We start from the raw sequence: 22506 nt of genomic DNA on the forward strand, positions 1-22506 counted from the left end.
CATCCCCATTTATGACATGGCTCAAACAGCGTTGACCATTTCATGCAGACCGCACTAGAGTGCCACATAAACGTTATTACCAATGAATCAAGTTCTTTGAAAAAGAAGCAATGCAGCCACATGGGTATATTTTGGAAATATTAGAAACATTTCGGGAGGACCACCATTTTTATCAATGAGATCTTGCTTGCTATTGTGATCGGTAACTGTTGCCATCTATTTATTTTGTTTGCCAGTATATGCAAGTAAACTGGATACTTATTCTTATATAGTGATTCACATGTGTTAGAAACTTTAATACCAGGATCTGTCATCCCCAGTGGGGCCCAGGGAAAGTCATAAATATCCATAGGCTTCACAGTATTGATAGTAAGGTGGAACAGTTCAGATTTGATCTATTCACCTGGAAGCCAAAGATATGCAAAAATGCAGCCACGTGAATCATAAATGATTCAAAATGATGTTGTGAGTCATGTATGTGTAACAGAACATCATCTGCATATAATGAAATAATATTCATCATTCCCCCTATCCTGAGCCCCCTACGTGAATGATGGAGCTTCACCATATCCGCTATTGGTTCAAAGATAATGGAAAATAATAGGGGGGTGGATAATGGACATACTTGCCGGGTGCCCCTCCCAATATTTATAGGGACAGATGTCTCGCCATTGGTGCAGATCCAAGCTGTTGGATACGTGTAGAGCAGGCGGATATAAAAGATAAATTGAGAACCTAACCCACAAGGCCTCATCACCAGTTGGGCGGTAGCCCTTAAATGCAGAAGTAATGCTGTTACCACCGCTTTAAGGGTCAGCCCAACCATGAGTCTGACAGCATTTACCCCAGCTATAAACTGGGGTAAATGCGCCTGACAAATGCCAATTTTTAGTGCAATTACAGTGCGGTATTACCGCTGACGGTAATTGCGCCAAAACTTCCCCAATGGGTCCAATGGACGCAATGCGGAATGAGGAATAACGTTTACCACCCAACCCGTGATCCGGTTGTAATACCGCTGGGTGGGTATGCAGTAACGCAAATGCAGTTGAGCGGTATCCCAGTCGGGATGCCGCCCAACTCGTGATGAGGCTCAGTGTGTTAACACTCTATACATGTGTTGCCAGGATACAAAACCAAAGACCTTCTGGACATCCAGCATGCCTAAAACTGCATCTACGGATGGTTCTATATGAGTCATAATTGTAAACACATTGGTAGATCTGCCCTGTAAGAATTCTGATTGGTCTGGATTGTACTGAAATTTTTATTTTTGGTTCAGCTCAAGCAAGGGAAAAACTAGGAACGGATTATGCAAACTTCTGTATTGATCAACATTTAATGAGCACAGTTAACAAAGTAAAAACTCTTGGGGTCACCATTGAGTCATTGCTTAATGCTGATGCCCAAGTTGCAAGTATCATCTTTGGCTTCTACGCCTTATAAAACCTTTTGTGTCAGATAACAACTGTGCTACCCTGGTCAGAGCTTTAGTTATGACACAACTGGACTACTGCAAAACCTTATTAGGCAGAGCAAACTAATCCTGTGTTAAAAGACTGCAGATCGGATTGGCCACCAGGGGGCGCGTGGATGCAGCCCACCTCTGCCTGAGCTCCTGACCCAACGGTCCAGTAAGGTGGTCGGAGTCCCACCTAGGACCCACCACCACCAATATGGTTGAACATGCAGGGGTGACCCCCCACCCCCGTGCATGACTGGTGAGAAAGAACAGAGAAAATCTACCCCCGAACAAAGAGGTAACGACCCCCGCAGCTGCAGCCAAAAACAAAAGTAAACCCTGCATCCAGGTAGAGCAGCGTGGCTTGAGGGGCCCGAGGAGACTGAGCGGTGAGCACAGCCCAGAGAAGAGACACACCGGCCCTCATTAGGACCCTGGCGGAGTGGGTTTCCGCCAGCGGTAATCGCGGCGGACCCGTCCGCCGTACTACGAGTTCCCTTAGCGCCATGGAGGTTTTCTCCGCCTGGTTTTACCGGGCGGAGAAAACCATGGCGCTAAGGGACCTCGTTGTTAATTACGCCGCCGTACTTTACGGCGGCGTAATTAACTCCTTCCCCACTCCCATTATACCCTATGGGGCAAGAATGGGAATGGGGAAGGGTAAAATGGGGATTGGGGATTTACCGCTCCGCCAAGGTCGGCATGGGGTGGTAAATCCGCCAACCCCCATGGCGCTATCGACGGCTTTCCGCCGTGCTTCGCGGTGCATTTAGCACCGCGAAATCCGCCAGGGTCGTAATGAGGGCCACCATCGCTGCAAGGCAGTATGGAGGCAGTACAAGCGTGAGGCCCCCCTCCCTATTTGGTAACCCGAAGACTGCTGTGATCCAGGAGACCCGTCCGGGCGGAGCCCGCCAAGTGGAGAGTCCGGGAGAGGAAGCGATCCGCGCACCCCATGAGATGTGGGACCCTCGTGGAAGAGTGCCGCAGCAACATCACGGAAGAGCACCTCACCAAACAGCACAGAGCAAGTGATCCGATCTACTAGGATGATTTGGTGCTCAAGCCGTGAGACCCCTCCAGTGGTTGGGAAGGAAGCTCTGCGGGAGAACCAATCTCACGGCATAGAAGTTCTCCGGGCACCCTGAGAGAATGAACTCGCCCACAAAGTGGACTTGTGGTGTGCCAGCGCCTCAATAGAGGACCAGTTCCCCACCTGCAGACACAGAGGGAAAGGTCCGTCTCACGGAACGCTACCAGGTGAGAAAGAAAGAGAAAGAGCGACCCTGTCCCATTGCGGGCGTACCTTGTGGTCCACTGCCTAAATTACATCTCAGGCATCACTAGTGGAAGGTCGGTAAACCCCCTCCTCACCTGACTTTGTGGCACTACGCACCGGCTTGGTGGGCCAGGCAACAGACTGCACACATACACGTGTGTGGGGAAGCTCTGTGCTGTGGGCATCCTTCTCCCCACGGCGCTGGCAGCGCGTGGCCACAGCTACATGTACACTGCCACAGGAAACCCACGGAGAGCAAAAACTGCATATTGAGGCACCCCGGCAGACACCCCCGTGTTCCCTCTGATATCGGCCTCAACTCCCGGAAGGGACGTGACTCTATTCGGCACCAGGGAAGACAATCTGCCTCGGGAGGAGTGGTTGAACCTCGGGTGCTGCACCCACGAAGACTGCCCCCTGAAGAGGAACACCCAGTGCAGCAAAAAGGTGGTGATCCTGGACATGATCCGACTTCTGCCCATTTCAGGGCCCAAAATTATATGACCAATGCCTGAATAATGAGGAAATACAGTTGGGAGCAGCTCACCTCAGTTTCCCAGGCGCCCACACATCTCAGGAGAGAGATGGGACACTGGTGTGTCACACTGCCATATGCAGAGGGCAGGAGAGAGATAGAGCCAAATTTAGACAGTACCTGACCCCAACAGTGGAAGGCATCGAGGGGCACAAGCCACTACCAGAAGGAGCATTGCTGATCTCAGAGACCGTACTCTGGCACTTCAACCCCCAAATTTCTGTGCACTCTCCCAGTGGCACTGAGGCCTCTCTAACACGTGGATACAAACCACAATAGGTACATACCGCAGCATTTTGCACAGTAGTTACAAAGGGTTTGGCATCCAGTACTGGGGCATGTGCCCTCCTCCGGATCCCTGGGCAGGGATGAACTGAAGCTGTGATAGCAGCCCTGGCAGTGCAGAGAAATAACGCAGTCTATGACTCCCCCCCTCCACAGACGAGGATTGCTATCTGAGAATACAAGACCCCTACCAGTGAACAGAGGATTCTTGTAGCAAATCAAGCAGAGTATACTGATTGACCTCCTGGACAACACTGCAAACTCGGCCAGTCTGAGGGTTGGGCGCCCAGCTCTGGGGCGTGTGCCCTCCCTCCTCTGTGACTAAGGCCAGAGGAAAACAGATGTAAGTGACGTTGCACTGCAGAAAGCGAGAACGGAGTGCTCCACTCTCAACAGTACCCCTGGAAGGAAAAGGCCCCAAGGAGAAGCGGTAACCAAGTGCATAGTTCAAATTCACATTATTCTCCAAACTATTTTTTTGTAATTTGTGAGGCGTTGTTTGAAAACCTTAATAAAATCAAATTTACAACAAAAAAAGACTGCAGATACTTCAAAATGATGCAGTAAGAATTATTAGAAATGTGCCGAAATGTGGGCATATATCACAATATAGGAAAGAACTGTACTGACTCTCAGTTGAAGCTAGAATAGAATTTAAAATTAATACTATGACTCACAAATGTCTATTTGGTGATGCTCCAAGATATCAGAAGGCTCGCATCACTGTTCAGGACTCTGCCAGAAACACCAGATCAAAGAATTCTATCCGACTGATATGTCCCAGATCCCAACGGGTCAAGGGAAAGGACGGCCGTGCCCTGTAAAAGCAGCTGCACCATGGAACAAATTACCTTTAAACCTTTAGATGTCTGCTTGGTTTTTAAAAATGCATTAAAGAGTTGTCCATTTTCTTAGGTTTGTTCTTGCTAGAGAGTCTCTATTTCGATCTGCCTTTCTCCGCGCCCTGATGCCTACGGGCTTTGATGCGTTAGAAATAGACAAATAAATAAAATAAATGTGTTGTAAGTTCCATCAGTGGCATAAGTCTATTTGCTAAAATCTTGGTGATGGTCTTGATGGTGGAATTTATTAATGATACTGCCCTATAGGACACACAGTCATCCGCAGGTTTCTCATGTTTCAGAAGTACTGTGATGATTGATTCTCTCATTGACACAGTAGCGACTGCCTGACCATAGTCTCCTTCCATAACTCCAATAAGTTCTTACTAAGAAGGGTCTTATAGTGTGTATGAAATTCCACAGTAAAGCCGTCAGACCCAGGGGCCTTGATTTGAGATGGACCATCAATGACTTTAGTGATTTCTTCCATAGTTACTGGTAAGTCGAGCTTTGCTCTGATGTCCTCAGACAATTGTGTTAGCGGTAGTCTAAGAAGTCATCCATCTTTACTCTGCTACATGCATCTTGCTTCATATATAGGGTACTAAAGACATTCTTAAACACAGCATTTATTTCTGTACTAGTGTAAACGCTTTGACCCCAATACATTTGAATGTAAGTGATGTTGGAGCGCCTTCTATCTTGTCAAGGTTCTCCCGTGTCTCTCCCCTTCTCCTTATCGGCAAGCCATCGCAGGGGTTACTAAAAATGTATGTTCCCTGTCAGCATTTGCACAAAACATATCCACATACCTTGCTAATGATTTGAAGTTTAGCAGGTGTGTGGGTGATCGAGTAATCCCTCTCAAATCTCTGGAGATCCATCTCACTATCATGTATGTCCTTACGTATAACTTTCAAGATGCTAAATTCCGTGGACATAGCTACTCCCCAAATATATGCTTGAAGGCTTCCCATAGAGTCCCTGTCGCCCTTGTTAATGTCAAAAACATTTTGGTGCTATCACGAATGTTGGAAGAGGATACTGTGTTATATAGTGCCATGAACTTAAACCTCCAAGGGTGATATTTATCGTGTCTCTGTGTGAGCACAAAGTTCACTAGGATCGGCAAATGTTCTGAGTATATCCTGGGCATTTTCGTCATTGAGGTGACCATTCCGATTAATACCGGAGATAGGAGTGTGGAGGATCAGAAGAAGGATGCGGACGCTGTGAAGAAATGTTTACCATTTAGTTTATTTAAAGTAAAATAAGGCCTACCTTTCCCTATGTATGTGTGGTGTTCCCTACCTATTTTACTAAGGTGCTCGTCAGTCAGAGTGAATGTCCAAAGCAAGTCCGTCCACTGTCCAAATCTCACCTATCTGACCCTACCACTAATATAACTAGCTAAGGCCAGGAGAATGACTTTCTTCTGCTAGGTGCAGTGTTTCTTCACAGGGGTTTTCATGAGTCCCTTTTAACTTCCCACTATTCCCGTTACCATATTACCTTCTGTCAGGGGTAATGTTGCAGGTCCCTGTAGGACTTTGGGCTCTCTCTCAGCTTCTTGGTAACTTTGCGGTTCACTTTCCGCAATGTCTGGTTCATATGCGTCCTGTGCTTGCCTTTTGGAAAGAACTGTTGCTGAGACTCACTTCAGGAGTTGCTTCCTCTCAGTGGTATGCCAGCCTCATTGTGCGGCCGGGCTTCCCACCAAAATTGCTTTGTGGTCACCACACCGACAAAATCCCAGTTCCAACTTGTTTGGATTTCCTCCGTTCTGGCACACCAGTTTCCCAGCATTTATCATTCTGTGCTGGACATGCTCCGGCTAACGCAGTATCTGTGTTCTACAACAGCTCCTCCTCCTTCTCGTACATACAGGGGGCTTCCCGTGGTATTCTTGGCTTTCCGAACCCTCTCTGATTTTTGCCACCTCTCAGCTTTTCACCTTCTCTTGCTGGTTCTTTGGCTTGCCATCCCTTTTCAGCATCCTTGGCACAGTCCATTGGAGACTCTGATTTTAATTGATATACTCAGTTTCTTGTTGTTGATAATAGAGGTTCACTTTATCTTCATGAAAGTGATAACGTTCTGGTGTATCAGGCAAGTCCACATAAGCCATCACTTGGAGCACATGAGGGAGTTCCTCACAGGAACAGCAATCCTTGTCCCCAAAGGGGAGTCCCTCCCAGTGAGGGACAATTATAGTTGAGCTCTTTCCAGCCTGGTCTCTTTGTATATTATGTATTTTATGGGTATCTATGTCTTTCAGTTCACACGGTTTTCCATCTGGTATATTCCACTCTTTCCATGTTGAGTAATGGGATAGATTCCCCTCTTCCCAGAGTAGTGATTCCTACACACTACTGGATTCCCTCTCAGGGTCTTCTGTGATTCTCTTTCTCACATTAATACAGTTCACGTTCATTAGCTTTTGTTTCACGTGTCTGTCATACTGGCATGTGCATCTCTGGTTACAGAGCAAGCCCCTTTTGACCTCCCGGTCTTCCCATTCTACCTGTTAGCATCAGTGCTCCAGGGGAATGTCTCCAGTGTCCGTATTGGCTGGAGAGCTTCTCTTTTGATGCTCTGCATGGGTAGGTTGGTTTCACAACCATACCCTTCTTGCAGTTCTTTTTCTCCTTTAGGGGTCTCTGTAACTCCATGGAAAACCAGACTGCTTTCTGCGGTTTGTGCTTGGTGTCGTTGGTGTAGTTGGATGGTGGTCTACTCACCATGAGTTCCTCAGGGTCATGCCACCACTGTGGTCTGGGCTCTTGTCACCCCTGTTACTCCTTTCTCACACATGTTGGGCTTGCAGCATCTCCTTCTGCTATTCAGAGGTGACATGTTCGGTGATTGCTCAGCATCTCTCTTTCGCTCCACCTCCATCAGGTGTTAAGCATCCAGGGGGCCTCCCTGCCTGCACATGCATTCAACTCTGTCGCCTTCATTGGGTGTGCACTCCTGCTTCAACGTACCCATATCAGGTAATTGGAGGTACTCATTTAAAAGCGCACAATGGCGGTTGACCAATAAGGGCATTCGGGGTGGAGCCCTACCAACATTCCCGGAGCCACCATGTCCATGAGTGACATTAAAATCGTGTCATTCATGGACATGGTGGCTGCACTGGTTGCACTTCGAATGTGCAGTGGGGCACTCAAATGCGCCATCCACATTACACATGCGTAGTGCTGCTTGAGCTTGGACGAGGCATACAAAGCCAAGAAGCCCAGCTCAAATGGAGGCCTGGGGGCATTAATAAAGTAACTGCTCACAAGTCTAACTTTACCCTTCACCCCACCCCCTGTCCTGTAGCTCATACATACTGGGGTGTGGTCAGAATTTGCAGACCCCATCCAAGTCTGTGCAAGAAACTGGAGAGGGGGCAGGTTACTTCATGACACACAATGATGTCACGAGCTGAGGGAAGGGCCAGGCCTTCTGTCCCAGCCTTGAACCTCACTCAGCTTGTGAATCTACTTTGCTGCCAAAAGAAGGCCCACCCTACCCACGTGGAGGAACTAGGAAAATGAAACCGCTGCAGTAGAGCAGCAGAGGCCTGTCTTGAAGAACGTTGTTATGGTAAGAGAATGTTTTTTTTGTAATGCTTTTTAATTAGTTTGTCAGGCACATTCAGCCTCGCAGGCTAATTCACAAATGTTTGCCTTTGTGAATTAGCCTACAAAGCAGTGCCTGCAAACTAATTAATCAGGTATTTCAATATTTTATTTCTTTTCTTAATTACTTTGGTTGGTCTTCAGCCTTCCTATGAGCTGTGATCTAGATAGGTTGACCCTACCGAGATCACAGCTCATAGGAAGGCTGGTGTGCCAAACGCTGGTTCCTGAGTTTTGCAGACCCCCTCTCTGGAACTGGAAAAGTCCAGCTTTTGCTCCGTGCTTTAGAGAGGTTCTGTAGGAAGACAGATGGCCTTTCAGTGCTCCCACTTTGTGTGAAGTAAAGATTGAACACTGGAAAGCAGATCTGCTCTTCCAGGGTCCTGTCAGGTTCCTGAGAGCAGGGGAGGGGGAGAGGTTCGGACTAGGTGGGGGCCTGAAGAAGGGCCCCTGAATGAGTCCGGTGGAATCATTAGAGGGGCAGGTGGGGCTTGGAGGTTTAGTGCTGTAGATTTAGGCCTGAAGAGGTGAAGGAATTGGGGTGGGGGATCAGAGACAGCAAGGCATGCTTTGCAGGAGTTGCGCAGTAGTTGCGTTCAGGAGCAGGGGGGTATTGAGTACAGGAGGGATTTAGACCACAGGAATCGAAGAGCTGTTCTTGGAATTAAGTGCTTCAGGCTCGGGCATGGAGGTGGCATCAGGGCAAACCAAAGACATTCAGGCAACGTTCCGCATAGATCTGTGCTCGGTGGTAATGTACCTTTAAGAAGGGAGGGTGAGAGGTAAGTGAACGCAGATGCCAGAAGGAACCTGAGGTTTGGGGTAGAGGCAGGAATCTAGGGATGAGGAGTTGCTGCCACAGCCCCAGGACTCCTCTTTAGTGATTAAAGCGTGAAGAGGGAGGTTAGCCGAGGTGGAGTGACTTGGGGCAACAAGATGAGCTACAGTGAACGAGTGGTCGAGCTAAGACGGGCAGTGCCAACATGGGGGACTTGCGGGAAGATGTCATGAAGCCGTTCTCAGAAGATGGTGCTGCAGTCTTGGGTCTGGAGGGGTACAGGGAGTGGGGCAAGCAGGACACAGAAGATAAAGGGGGCAGGGGGTTATTTCGGGAGGTTGTGCTGCAGCCTGAGTGGTGTTGCAGGAGGCACAAAGGACATTGGGCTGGGGGAAGCAGGGGCGCAATAGAACCTACATTTTGGGGGGTGCTAACCCTTCAAATGCTGGGAGAGTTGCTAACTTCATAGACGGTGGGGTAAGGGAGGGGCAAACCTATTTGTGTCGGTGGCATCTAACTTCTTTATGAATTATGAGACTATTCTAGTGCAGCTTCAATCTTACAAGCAGTTAACTCTCTCTGTTAAATCGGAAAGCACCCACTTATGGACTGCTCTGAGAATGAGTGGTCTCATGTCCTCTCTCCACCCTTCCACTCACTCCCCTGACATGAAAGTACTAACCCCAATCCACCTGAATGCAGGAGCTAACAATGAAATGCTTACGTTAGTAATTGTACCATTTATCATCTGTGTCCTGTTCTATCTGGTGAATGTGAACAACGTGGACACTAGAGACAACTAATACTTAATATATTCTTATTTTACAGAAAGAATGCTTCCTTTAAAATTGTTTGTGCCTGGAGTGGAAAGAGACTGCAGGCAGCTGTCCGAAGTAAATGTATGTGTTACAGTTTGACCAGGTCTAAAATGTTGTGTAGCGTTCTGATTTTGCATGTTTTCTTAATTAAATATGCTATACTACATTGGAAGCATTCGTTTTTCTAGAATTTCGTGGTGTGCTTATAATATACATGTAGCAAAAACGTTGAATGGCTAGCAATCACTAGATATTTGGGTATAACCTTTTTTTGTAGATGCAATATTTATTTGATTGTCCATTAGTTAAATACACACTTTAAGCACAGAAGAAAAGTAAAAATAACATATGGAAGAAAACAAATCAAACAAGCATATTCCATTTCATTTTCGTTTTTTATTTTAAGAGTAAAAGTTACAATCAGCCTCATTACGAGTGAAGCGGTAAGTAGTAAAATTGGCAGTAACTGAGTTACCGCCAATTTCACCACTACAGCAAATTATGAGTTTTGGTTTTGAGTGGAGGATTTACCTTCAGAAAAACCCTGGGTGTAAGTCTTCCCACTCAACGCGGAAAAATCAGCAGAATTGGCAGTAATTCTGCAAAAAAGCCCCATTGGGCCCAATGGACCCAAAAGAAAAAATTGAGAACTACACCGCCAACACCACTTGTAGTCAACCAGAAATTCCGCCTGACCAAGTGGCAGTTACGGTAATTCCTCACAGCAATTATTTTGAGGATTTAACTTAGAACTTCCACCTAACTCGTAAGGAGGCCCATGTATATGCTCATATATATTCCTAGTTTTAATCTTATAATCTCTTCAATGCTTCATTCCATATGGCAAAAGTTTTAATTTCTTTATGAAATCGTTTTTATCGCTTGAACCCATGTTTTTACCCAACAATTGCAATAAGTCATTGGAATTTGGATTTTTTTCCCATTAATTTAATGTACAGTAAGGTTCTCTGTATGCACCAGTTAGTCAATAAAGACGTTTGCCCATATTCCAATCTAAGTGCCTCAATCAGCAACAATCTAGGAAGGTTAATGGCCATGCAGAGGACTTTACCTTCAAGCCGATTGAGCAACATTGCCAGTCTAAATGGCAAGACTACTAATGCATATAATATGCCAGGCATGATGCAAGAACAATATACTTCAAAAGACTCCTCGATATTATAGCCTCCTTGATGCACTATATAGTGCCTTACTGGCAACCATTTGATCCAAGATTTGACTGTAATTATGTCTCTGTGGTATATATTCTTATGACATTAAACAAATCTTGACATTTTTCATATAATACATATACATTTTATTGGTTTTTCCTCATAGTAATATTTAACAAACAGTTATAACATTAACAACATAGCTCTTCCAATATCATCAAACTACTTGACTCTGAATACAATGGTCGCTGAATGCACAGATTTTACAACTCCATGAACTGCTCCCAAATGTGTTCATACAGATTGCCTTTCTTTTTCCTGTACATAATCACCCTCTCTATTGCCAACATTTGCTGTAAATCTCTTAGCCAAGCAGAAGCCGATGGTACCTGCTCACTCTTCCATTCCAGTGATATAATTTTATTTTCACATAACGATGCTCTGAAGAACCAGCATCGCTGTGGGAATGAGACATCATTAATTAAATCATCCTCCTCCAAGACAATGCTAGCAAAATCATAATCCACGTCAAGCATTAGTACTTTGCTCATAGTCAATGTAACTACTTTCTAGAATTCCCTTAACCTGCAGCACTCCCACATCATATGCTCAAATGAACCCACGCTGTTTTTGTATCTCCAGCAAGCTTCTGACTAGTAAACCTCTTTCATGGAGTTTCTGCGTAGTCCAGTGCAGTCTGTTCAGAATTTTGATCTGTCTTGCTCTTTCTCCTAAGTGTTAGGATGTCAAGGTCACATTCCTGCACAAGCTGTTCCATCTGCACACACTCATTTCTGAATCTAAAACGTCTGACCATCAACCTCTTTGTATTTTGCCAGATGTTTATAAACCTTTGAAACGAAAATGTTGTTCCAACTTGTGTTCTTGCAACAGATCTGTCCAATCTTTGTACTTTTCTTGGATTCTCTCATCAACAGCTCTCTTCAATTGTCAGTATTCTGAAAATGCACAGACGTTTATACCCCTTTCAGTAGTTTGGTAGTTAATCTACTAAAAGTGATCCATCTTTTATCTGCAAATAGATCGCCCAGCCATTGTGTACCGCTCAGAAACCAGTTTGGCCAGAACTGCGTTTTCCCATTCAACTTAATCTCGGGGTACAACCATAATGATGAATTAACGGAAAAGAAGACATCTTCTTTGGACAGTTTCATAAGTCCTTGCCAACATTCTCTCAGTAATGTTGGTGCATAGGATTTGCTTCCAATTGCTTCGCCTGATGTTAGCAGCGCCCTCAGCGACAGTGGTGTACACTTACATGTCTCCGCCTGTGTCCAAACATCCATTTAAATCTCAATGAATGGAAGTAAGTGCCTTGCCCTGAAGGCCAGTTGGTAGTTTGCAAAATCTGGGACTCCCAAACCACCTTTCTCACTTGATGTCTGCAGCTTCCACAACTTCAAACGTGGTTGTTTCCCTTCCCACAAGAAACACTGTATTAAACTCTCAATCTTCTTCTTCACCTTCTTTTTCACCATCATAGGAATCGTACTCAGGGTGTAATTAATTTGAAAGTTCAAATGAATACTGATGATATGAAGTTATACATTGAAGGATGCAACTTAAAGAGAATCAACCCCGGCGGGAGACTCAGCATGGAAGAGGATCTGAACATAGAGGATCTAAAGAGAGCAGCATACCATTTAAATGTAGGGAAATGCCCGGGCCCGAACAGTTTTCCGGCTGAACTGTACAAGGTTATGCCGGAAGAAGTATACAAATTTATGTAGGCCATGCTGCTTTCTTCAAAGAATAAAGGTTTACTGCCCCCCAAGTTGTTGTCTTTTAATTTCCACACTTTACTCTCCTTCTTTGTGCATTTTTTCCCAGGTGCATGGTCTTTGTCTTACTTGTGTTTACGATCATTGAATTTTTTTTGTGGCATAGTCGACTAAGGCGTCTGTCGAATGGTGCAGCCCTATTGGTGTTTGATCAAACAGTATTATGTCAGCAACATCAGAAAGCCACAGGATTTGTACACCATTAATTTTCAGAGGAAAACTAATGAATTGTTCGAAGCACTTGGGCCAAGTCGGCAGTGTATAAGTTATATTTCCATCCCGGGAGGATAGCTCACCGGCAAAGTGTGCGCCTTGGAAGCAAGACGACAGGAAGCAACACAGGTTCGATCCCTGGATCCGCGCTTAGAAACCTCTGGGTGTTTAAGTGCGTTATAAATACACAACTAAGACAACAAAAAAAACAATTACACAACTAAAAAACAAACAATTCCTGTAACAGTGCCTCAATGGTCGCTGGCTGTGTGAGCGCTTTAAAAATGCAAATTAATACAAATATTGGTTAGGAGCAAGGACACAGCCCCTTTTTTGAGGCTGAGATTTGTTTGACGATAGTACGTACCACAGCTAAGTTTATACAAACTGTTATGGACGAGTCTGTATACAACTGATGAACATAGTGCAGCAGTGTTGGGTTAATGCCCCAGGCTATTAGTTTTCTCCAGAGCAGGGGTCGAGATATAAGATCAAATGCCTTACTAAAGTCGACGTAGCAACAGTACAAGGTCGACTTCTGTTTATTAGTTGTTTCTGCAATTAGGTAATGGAGGACACATATATTAGTCTCTGTATTGTAGCCTTTTCTAAAGTCTGTCTGTTAAGGGCTTAGTAGAGCTGTTTTTCTCAGCCCAGCTCGAAAGTTTTCTTAGTAATACATCGCAAAGATCTTTGACTTACGTCCATCATCAACAAAAGGCGATCATTTGAAGGGTCAAGTCTATCGCCCCTCTTAAAAATACCAATACAGATTTGTGGCATCTGGCAGGTATGAAGCCTGAGTGATCTACGTGCTTATATAACTTTGCTAATATATTTACCCACAGTTCCGGGTGGGTCTTCATGGCGATGTTTGGTCTATCGTCAGGGCCTGGGGCACAAGAGCTATTCAATTTAATAATAATGTCAGTTTGTGTGTCTTCATCAAAATATAGATCTGCAGAATGTGATTTTGTGTTTTCCAGGTTCTCATGAATGGTGCTGGGAGTAAGTGCATTGTAAAGCTGCTTCAGATATTGGGTTCAAGTCTGTAGGGATTTTCTGTGCTCATTAAAGTGTGATCAGAACTTACTTATGTCATGGTTTTGAGCCAGCCAAACAGAAGTAGCCAATTAGAATTATTGATAGAATATTTGTGCTGTTTTATCCAATTTGTTCACCGATTTTCAAGATTTGTATTGCCACTCTTCATGGCATTGCCACTCATTACAGAGCTCCCACTCACCAGGGAATGAATTTTGCAGTAGATCTGTTTTTGCTCCATTTTACGGGGGTCAAAAATTGATTACCCGTATTACCACCATGGAGCACCATGTTATAGCCATTTTTATAGGTATCTTTCACTCTAGATTGAATCATATGCTCTAAATCCCAGTTCGCTGTTGGACACTCATGACAGAGCTGACTCTCACCAGGGAATGACCTTTGTGGTAGATCTGTTTTTGCTCCACTATATGGGGGTCAAAAAGTGATCACCCTTATTACAATTTTTATGGGCATCTTTCACTCTAGATCAAATCATATGCTCTGAATCCCAGTTCGCTGGTGACAGTGCAGTCTCTATGTTTACCTGTCTGCACCAGAGGAAGTCATTACTGTCCCTAATGCCCGTCGTTGAGCAGCGCAGACGATTGCCCTGTATGTTAGGACTAGCATAAACATGGCTAACCATGTTCATGCAAGATTTATCTAGGTAGAACTTCCAACTCAAGACTGCATGATCACTTAAGTTGTTGAAATGAGTTTTGACAGGGCTATAACTAGCTATTAACCCGGGATCAGCTCTGACATATTCTAAGTGTGATGTCACAACACTGTTAGTCCAAGTATACATTGTTGTAGCTATAGTGGAGTTTACAAAAGGTAGGTGGACTAAATCATGAGCTCTTATAAAACGTAACCACTGAAAATGGTCAATATTGATGCAATATTGGTTTAATGTTGATTGGTTTGACAAACAAGAATGGGGAACCTCAGCTAGACTGGCAGTTTGGATTTATTTTTGCACTACGGCATGCATTTTGGCAAAAACAACAGGAGTATGTTGTGGGGGTACTGGCATAAATTGTCAGAACCAGAGTGGACATATTTGGCCTCATTACAATTCTGGCGCTAGCTGTGCCGGAATAACCGGCAGGCTGCCGCCGGACCCGTAGTACCATTCTGCCTCCATGAGTGCCGGAATCACCATGGCATTACAACCCCGGTGACCCGGTAATTCAGGAGGCGGAATTCCGTAAATCCCCATTCTCATGGAGTCCTGTCGGACTCCATGGGGATGGGGAAAATGGAAACACCGGTTCCATCTATGACGGAGCCAGTGTTTCCATTTCCATCTGCAGGTGGGTGGTGTTACTCCCGCCAGGTCAGACCTGGCGGGAGTGACACCTCCCGCCTGCAGAACTCGGAATAAGCAGGTCCGGAAACAACAGTGGCAGCAGATTTATCGCCACCGTTGTTTCCGGACCAGCTGACTTGTAATGAGGCCCATTGTTTTATAGCATCATTAATGGCATTATGAACAAAGCAAACATGAGTTTGTTCTTGTATGGGAATACTGGCATATATTGGTTTAGCCAGTATGGAAATATATAGGTACAGCCAGTGTGAAAATGTTTTTATATTTGCACATATTGTGGGCAAACTCATCATGAAAATCTTGTGCACATTGGTGATTTGCATCTATTGGATTCTTTTTTATGAGTTACCCCACAAAACCAATTGCACACTGTTTTCCTTTTACTCAATTTTTGAAATAAGTGTGCTGTAAAATGCACTATTTTAACCCATTATTTAAAGAAAATTCTTGGGGGGAGAACCCCCCTAAACCTCCACAGAATTAGTTTGGGGTCCCTTGCTGCGCTCGGTCACTAAGACATTTTGCAGGCAAATATTTACGCCCCTCCACTTAAAAAATTCACCAGCCGTCATTGAAAGCGTCATTTCCATTTCTTCTGGGTATAAGTTTGTTTTCTCTTCAGTCAAGGCTCGAGACTTGTAATCCTTTGGCATATCAGATACTCCTATATATGCTATCATGTGACATGGTCTAGGAAGTTCCCCACAGGAACGGGAGACCTTGTCACCTTTAGGCAGTCTCTTCCGGTGCTGTCCGACTTGCCTCTACCCTGGTCCTAGGGAGAGTATTGCTGAGCGGGCTCACCTCCCTAGCCTCACAGTGGGGGCTCCACCTTGGGGAGAAGCAACAAATTATCTCAATTCATCACAGGACTCACAGAACCCTTTGTGCCAAGACACCCGGCATCCTTGTGTTTCTGCCAGCCAGTTGAACTGCGTACAGTGTTTTTCAATCAGCAGGACCATTTGTTGCTGTCTTTGTTTCTCTCTCGATCATTGGACAGCACCAGCAAGTGTGCAAGAACTGCAAAGAAGTTACTTTTGAATGCTAGTGGCCCTTTTGGTCCATTTTTGAGACCTAGAGATTGGATATGTCACTTTGAAACCTTTTTGCTCAAAAGTACATATCCTTTTTCAAGAATATTGTTACTTTTGCTTACCTTTCACAGCGATTAATTCATTAACCAGAGTGCTGCATCTACTATCTTTGCGTATTATGTGTTCTTCGCTCAGGAGGTGGATTGTGTAGTGTGTTTCTAGTTAGTTATTATTGCATACGATATGCTTGATTAAGGTATATATTTTTTTTAATAAAATATTCACTTGGCATTCCTTCATTGAAGACTCTTATACTTTGTTGTTTGGGTTGCTACTGGACCACATTCACACCCGTCTTGAGTGTATAGCCTTCCCTCGACTCATGTTACCACAAAAGGCGAAGAAGGTATATCTCTAAACTGAGCCTAATTTACCTGTATGATTGTGTTGGCTCTTGGTTTGCAGAAGTATGAAGGCTGAGCACGGACTTTAGCCTCTACTCATACTTGTACTCCTGCAGGACAGAATCCGATTCACCACATCTGAGAGTGCATACATTATGCCTGCCCGCCATTTCACACCATAACCATTATTGGAAAGGTGAAGGTGCCTTGAAACTTGCACTTTCTCTTTGTCAACCTCCCCCACGTACAGGCTACAAGAGAGTTGTGCATAGTCGCTAAATGTAGTGAATGTTGACAACGTGGGGGAGCAAACTTCCAGAATAGATTCGGAAATCAGGATATAATTAATCTGAGACAAATACTTTTCTATTCTATCATGACACCTTTTTAGAAATAGCCGCTGTTTCTACTGCTTTACTCCACTCCAAACCCCATATTACCATCAGCGTATTCAATGACCTCCTCTCTTAACCATTGGTTCTCTTTTCAAGTTTGGCAAATCATTGAGGTTAGCCCCCTCTCTCTTCCGCTATTCATCGCAAAAGCAATTTAAAACCCCTACAATCAGAATATATAGCTATTTCCTCTCCAAAAGCCAAAACTCAATTATGTCATCTGTCTCATATTTATTAGCTTTTCTATAAATGTTACCATGGGATTCCAGTAAATGTTCATAATAATATAAATAATAAGGCATTCTCTCACTGTGTTACCTATCCTCAGCCTTGCATGCATTGCAAAGATAAAATTGGATGAGCTGGGCCTTGTAGAACACTTTGCCCCACATATGCAGGTCAAGCGCGCTATTGGGTCTCCTCCACAGGAAGCTGGTAAAGAGTATGTTTTGTACCCTTCCTCTAACAGTGGTTTCCTTAACCAATTTTCACATAAAAGATTTATCCCACAATTAATCAGTGCCAAGTTGGAAATCAAATTGGGCATGACATTATGTAGACCCCGACAATACCAGGACAATATATTCATACAATTGCTACTAAAATTTAAACTGGCTCCCACCACCCACTTTGCCCTTGTTAGACCTACTTGTTGACTTATACCCTTCAGTACACAGGGCCGGCCTTCCCATTGCACATAACTTTCTCACATCACACTAAAACACAAAACCTTTCTTGAGCCAGTGTTATCCACCACACAGCTTATTTTGAAGTGTAGTGAGCCCTCCTAGCCACACTTTCCCCGTGATATCAGAGAAATAGTATTCCCCTTAATCACGATGGCTGCAGAATAAATATATCAATAAATATATAAATACCCATCAAGTGGAAAGCCTCCATGGAGTTCTATACAAGCAAGGCCGCTGTCTTAGAGTACAAATGAGCCTCTGATTTTAGTACCCACACCCCACCAGCTCAATGTAAAATATCTGCAGACCCGATAGTCCTGGTATAGGTATATGACAAAAAATGATCTACAGTTTCACTCTCTTCACAAAAGATTGATCAACCTCTTTCCAAATAAATTCAAAGCATAACATGTTTTCGTTGGATTTTCCCCAACCTCTATGGCTTCAGCCACATGATGTCCAATACTTTCGGCCACCGTGGTTTTTTCTTTATTGATAGCTTTATTTATAGCTTTTCTTTCACCCCATCAGTTGATGTGGTGTGATGACAGTACCTCTTCAGCCGCTGTGGGTTGTTTCTGAGAGAAGTCTTTGATCTCACTTGTTGCTTCTTTTTCAAGGCCTCTTTGTTTTTACTGACATTATTCATTCTTTGTTGAATTCTGACTTTTCAGGAACCGGTGAGGATAGGTTTGCTTAGGAATTGTTTGTAAGAGCAATTTCTATTTAAATCAAGTCCTTTTTGACTTTTGATTTTTTGCCTCTTCCCTTTGTGCATAGGACCATAGTTTTTACAGAATGTGACCCCTTAGTGGTAGTATCCCTTGTACCATTCTTTTGCGTATGATAGTGTCATTGGATTACCAAATATATGCAGGTTCGATTCCGTCTTTCCCTGTAGTGGGCCACTTCATTATTTATCACAGGCACCACTGCGATCTCATAATCACCAATGCACCTAGCATTCTGGGTTGAAATAAGTTTTAGTTGTTTTATTGTAGTTTTTGGCCAGCATACATTATGGACCATGTTCACTCTGGATTCCTTCCAATTTGCTCTTTATGGTAAGCAGCAGTTTGGAATGGGTCCGCACCTCCTTTCCAATGTTAAGCGGTCAATAGATTGGAGCACTAAATGAAATGCCGAGATTGAGGTAGGGACTAGGGTTTCAGTTTTAATATTGGGTAGTGGGTGCTGCCGCTCCTCTGATTAATAACCTTCCATTGGAATAAAAAGCCATATCACAGACATATGCCAAGACACATTGGGAAAATGGAGCAATAGGTTCTCATCAATAGTAATTGTGTTGTTCATGGCACCTTGTTCCAAGACTGCAATATTACTGCTATGGTCATCCGCCAAGCCCATACATAATTGTGTTATGATGTTGATGTTCATGGCGTTTCCTCCTTGTACATAGTAAAGCTAAATGACATGGAATGTTTATCACCTCCAGTTCTAGTGAGGTCACAGAAGCTGTGTTTGCTTACTTTGCTGTCAGCGTTCTAAGTTTGTCAGTTGAGAGTGCCTTTGTATGTGTGAGCAGCCCCTGTTGTTGTTGGGGGTTTTTTCCCTACTTAACTTAATAAATACCCCATATGAAGACTTACCTGTGCCTGTCTATGCCTTCATAACAATGGCGACGAGGATGGGATGTTTCTGAAGACCCCCAGCAAAGATCCAGCAAAGACTGCCGCTCCGCTATCCCCAGAGCGTAGTAGCGGCGGTCCAAAGGGAAGATTTATCCGGCATTGGCCGCTCCGCTACACACAGCTTTGAGCGGCCTCCCAGATCCGGCAGCCTGCTATCAAGTAAGTTTTTAGCGCCGCCTCGAACAAGTTGCTCCCAACCAGGCCCGGTCCGTGCTGTTACGTCCGCAGCGTGCCGCCGTTCGCGCTCAGCCTGAAGAGGCTGCAGCATTGCCCATACGAGAACTGTCATCGCGCCCAGCTGACGTGCTATCATCTCACAAATAGCGTTGGCATCTGCGCCGATGACGGTGTGACAGGAATCCCCATTCGCAGCTCTTCCACAGACGTTTCCCTCGAACGCGGACGCAGAGCTCCTGCAGGAAAGAAGAAAAGCACGGAGAAGAGGGGCGACCGTAAAACCCCAAGCGGAAGGGCAACAGAAATCTCAGGAGAGGAAAAGTACCACACAGCTGCTGATTGAGGTGCACTTAGAATAACGAGAAAGCTCACATGGGAGAGAAGCACGGTGAAGATAGATTGCCGTAAAACCCTAAGCAGAGGCGCACCAGAAGTCTTGGAAGAGGAAGGGTACCACGCAGCAGAAGAGGAAAAGTACCATACAGCTGCTGAGTGAGGCGCATTGTGAATAATAAGAAAGCTCACAGGGGAGAGAAGCACGGTGAAGACAGATAGCCATAAGACCCTAAGCAGAGGCGCACCAGAAGTTTTGGAAGAGGAAGGGAACCACGCAGCTGCTGGATGAAGAGCTTTAGGAATATCAAAAAGTTTTGCTGAGGATTCTTAAATTACGTGGAGCACTGTAAAGAAATGTAGAGACAAGATAAATCAAATAGTGCATGTGTTCCACTTTGTACCAGCCAACTCTGGATTTTCAGGAAATACTGTGTCAGCCTGCAGTCACTCAGCGAACAGAGCACATAGAAGCGGGACTGTAGATAGCACATCAGTTAAGGAGGTTAGCTAGCGCACTAAAAGGAGAAGCTGTGTCAGCTCAACAAGGCAGGGAAGCTAGCAGCAGATTTTTGAGTGTCCAAGAAGCATGGCGGGTCTACCAGGGATAGCTGGTCCACCAATATTCATGCCGGTAACAGGAGCTGCAAAAATTCCATGGGCTCAATGGCGCAAGGGATTTGCTCATTATATAAAGGCTGCTGGCGGCACGTCATACTCTAGTGAAAGGAAGTTGGCTTTGTTGTTACATTCTTTAGGATATGAAGGGCAAAGAATTTACGAGACTCTTCCCCAGCCATCGGGTGTTGGCAGTGATGCTGATGCTGCAAATGAATTTGATATGGCCCTGTTGAAACTGGACAAGCATTTCAACCCCAAAACCAGCACAGTATTGGAACGGTATAATTTCCGCATGCGGATGCAAGCTCAGGGTGAATCTGTTGAAGAATATGTGACAGCCCTGCGACATTTAGCATTAACTTGCAAGTTTCAAGGTACATTTGATGAACATATTCGGGACCAGTTTATGACTCACTGTAAATCTAATAAGATACGTGAGGAGTTGTGGCTGAGGGATGACCCGAACCTAGATGAAGTATTGGATCTTGCAAAGCGCGTGGAACATTCATTGGCATGTGTTGCAAAGTTATCGAAGAATGAAACCAATGATCATAAGGAAGTAAAGAGTGAAGTATTAAGTGTGGCAGATGGCAAAAGCAAAAGAAGGGGGAAATCCAAGCAGTCGAACAGAGTCACCGGGGAAGAGAAGAGAAGCCAAGATCCAGTGCAGAGAACAGAAAGAAGAGAGGATAGACTGTGTTTTCGATGTGCGAGCAGCACGCATTTAGCCTCATCTATCGTGTGTCCAGGTCGTAAGGCGACATGTGCTAAGTGCAAAAGGAAAGGGCATTTTGCGAACTGCTGCAAGAACTATCAATTTGGTCAGTCCAGTCAAAGGAAGGTCCTTTACGTCAATGAAGAAGAGGATGGAAGATCGTCAGAAGAGGAAGTGATACTTCCGATGCAGAACGTCATTGTCAATACCATTAATGTTGTGATGGATGGTGAAAATGGAGACGATTGTGAGCGGCCGTATGCGTTGGTGAGCGTGAATGGTCATGAAGTGTCTTCTGAGGGGGTAAAACCCAAAGAAAGCATTATTAACTCCATAAAGGAAATTGAGAAGCCTACGACCAAAAGTGAACTCCGTTCATTTTTAGGCATGACAGAGTTTTAGCAAAAGTTCGTAGAGAACTATGCAACCAAAGTTCTGGAGATGAGGAAAATATTAAGGAAAGGTGCAGACTTTATATGGAGTCGTGAATGTGATGTAGAGTTCTCTAGAATCAAAGAGGAGATTGATATGGCAAAACCTTTGGGATGTTTCGATACGGGAAAGTTGACCATCATTACGGTAGATGCTAGTGAGGGCGGCCTGGGAGCTGTTCTGGCACAGAAACAAGTCGATGGATCAGAAGTTATAATAGCACATGCATCGCGTGGTTTGAAAGGTGCCGAAGTACGTTATTCAGTTCTGGAGAAGGAAGCTCTCGCATGTTATTGGGCGGTAGAAAGATTTTAATGTTTTGTTTGGGGCGTGGAATTTGTAATCCGGACGGATCACAAACCTTTAAAGATCATTTTTGAGTCGAAAGGTTTGGACAATATTTCGCGCAGAGTGGCTGGATGGGTCACCAGAATGCAAGCCCACAAATTTGTGATTGAAGTAATTCCCGGGAAAGAGAATATTTTGGCGGACAGTTTGTCAAGAGTAAGGGTTCATTCTCAGGACAGGATTGAAGATGATGACATGGAAATGGTGTTTGTAAGCTCAGAAGGCATCGTATCCATGCAAGAGTGGTTGGATGAGATAAGAAAGGATAAGGTATTGAGTAAGGTGATTTCGTATGTTGTCTCTACTGTTTGGCCGAACAAATCGGCGTTATTAGAGGAAGAAAAACCTTTTTGGGAGGTGAAAGATGAACTGTCAGTGGCTGATGAGATATTGTTCAGATGGGAGAGGGCAGTAGCTCCAGTGGGCATTCGAGGTAGGATCATTGATTTGGCGCACAGTGGACATATTGGTATTGCAAAGACTAAAGGAGTACTGAGAACAGACTACT

The sequence above is a fragment of the Ambystoma mexicanum genome, chromosome 4p (genome assembly GCF_040938575.1).
Source record: "Ambystoma mexicanum isolate Mex_15411 chromosome 4p, UKY_AmexF1_1, whole genome shotgun sequence".
NCBI classification, from domain to species: Eukaryota; Metazoa; Chordata; class Amphibia; order Caudata; family Ambystomatidae; genus Ambystoma; species Ambystoma mexicanum.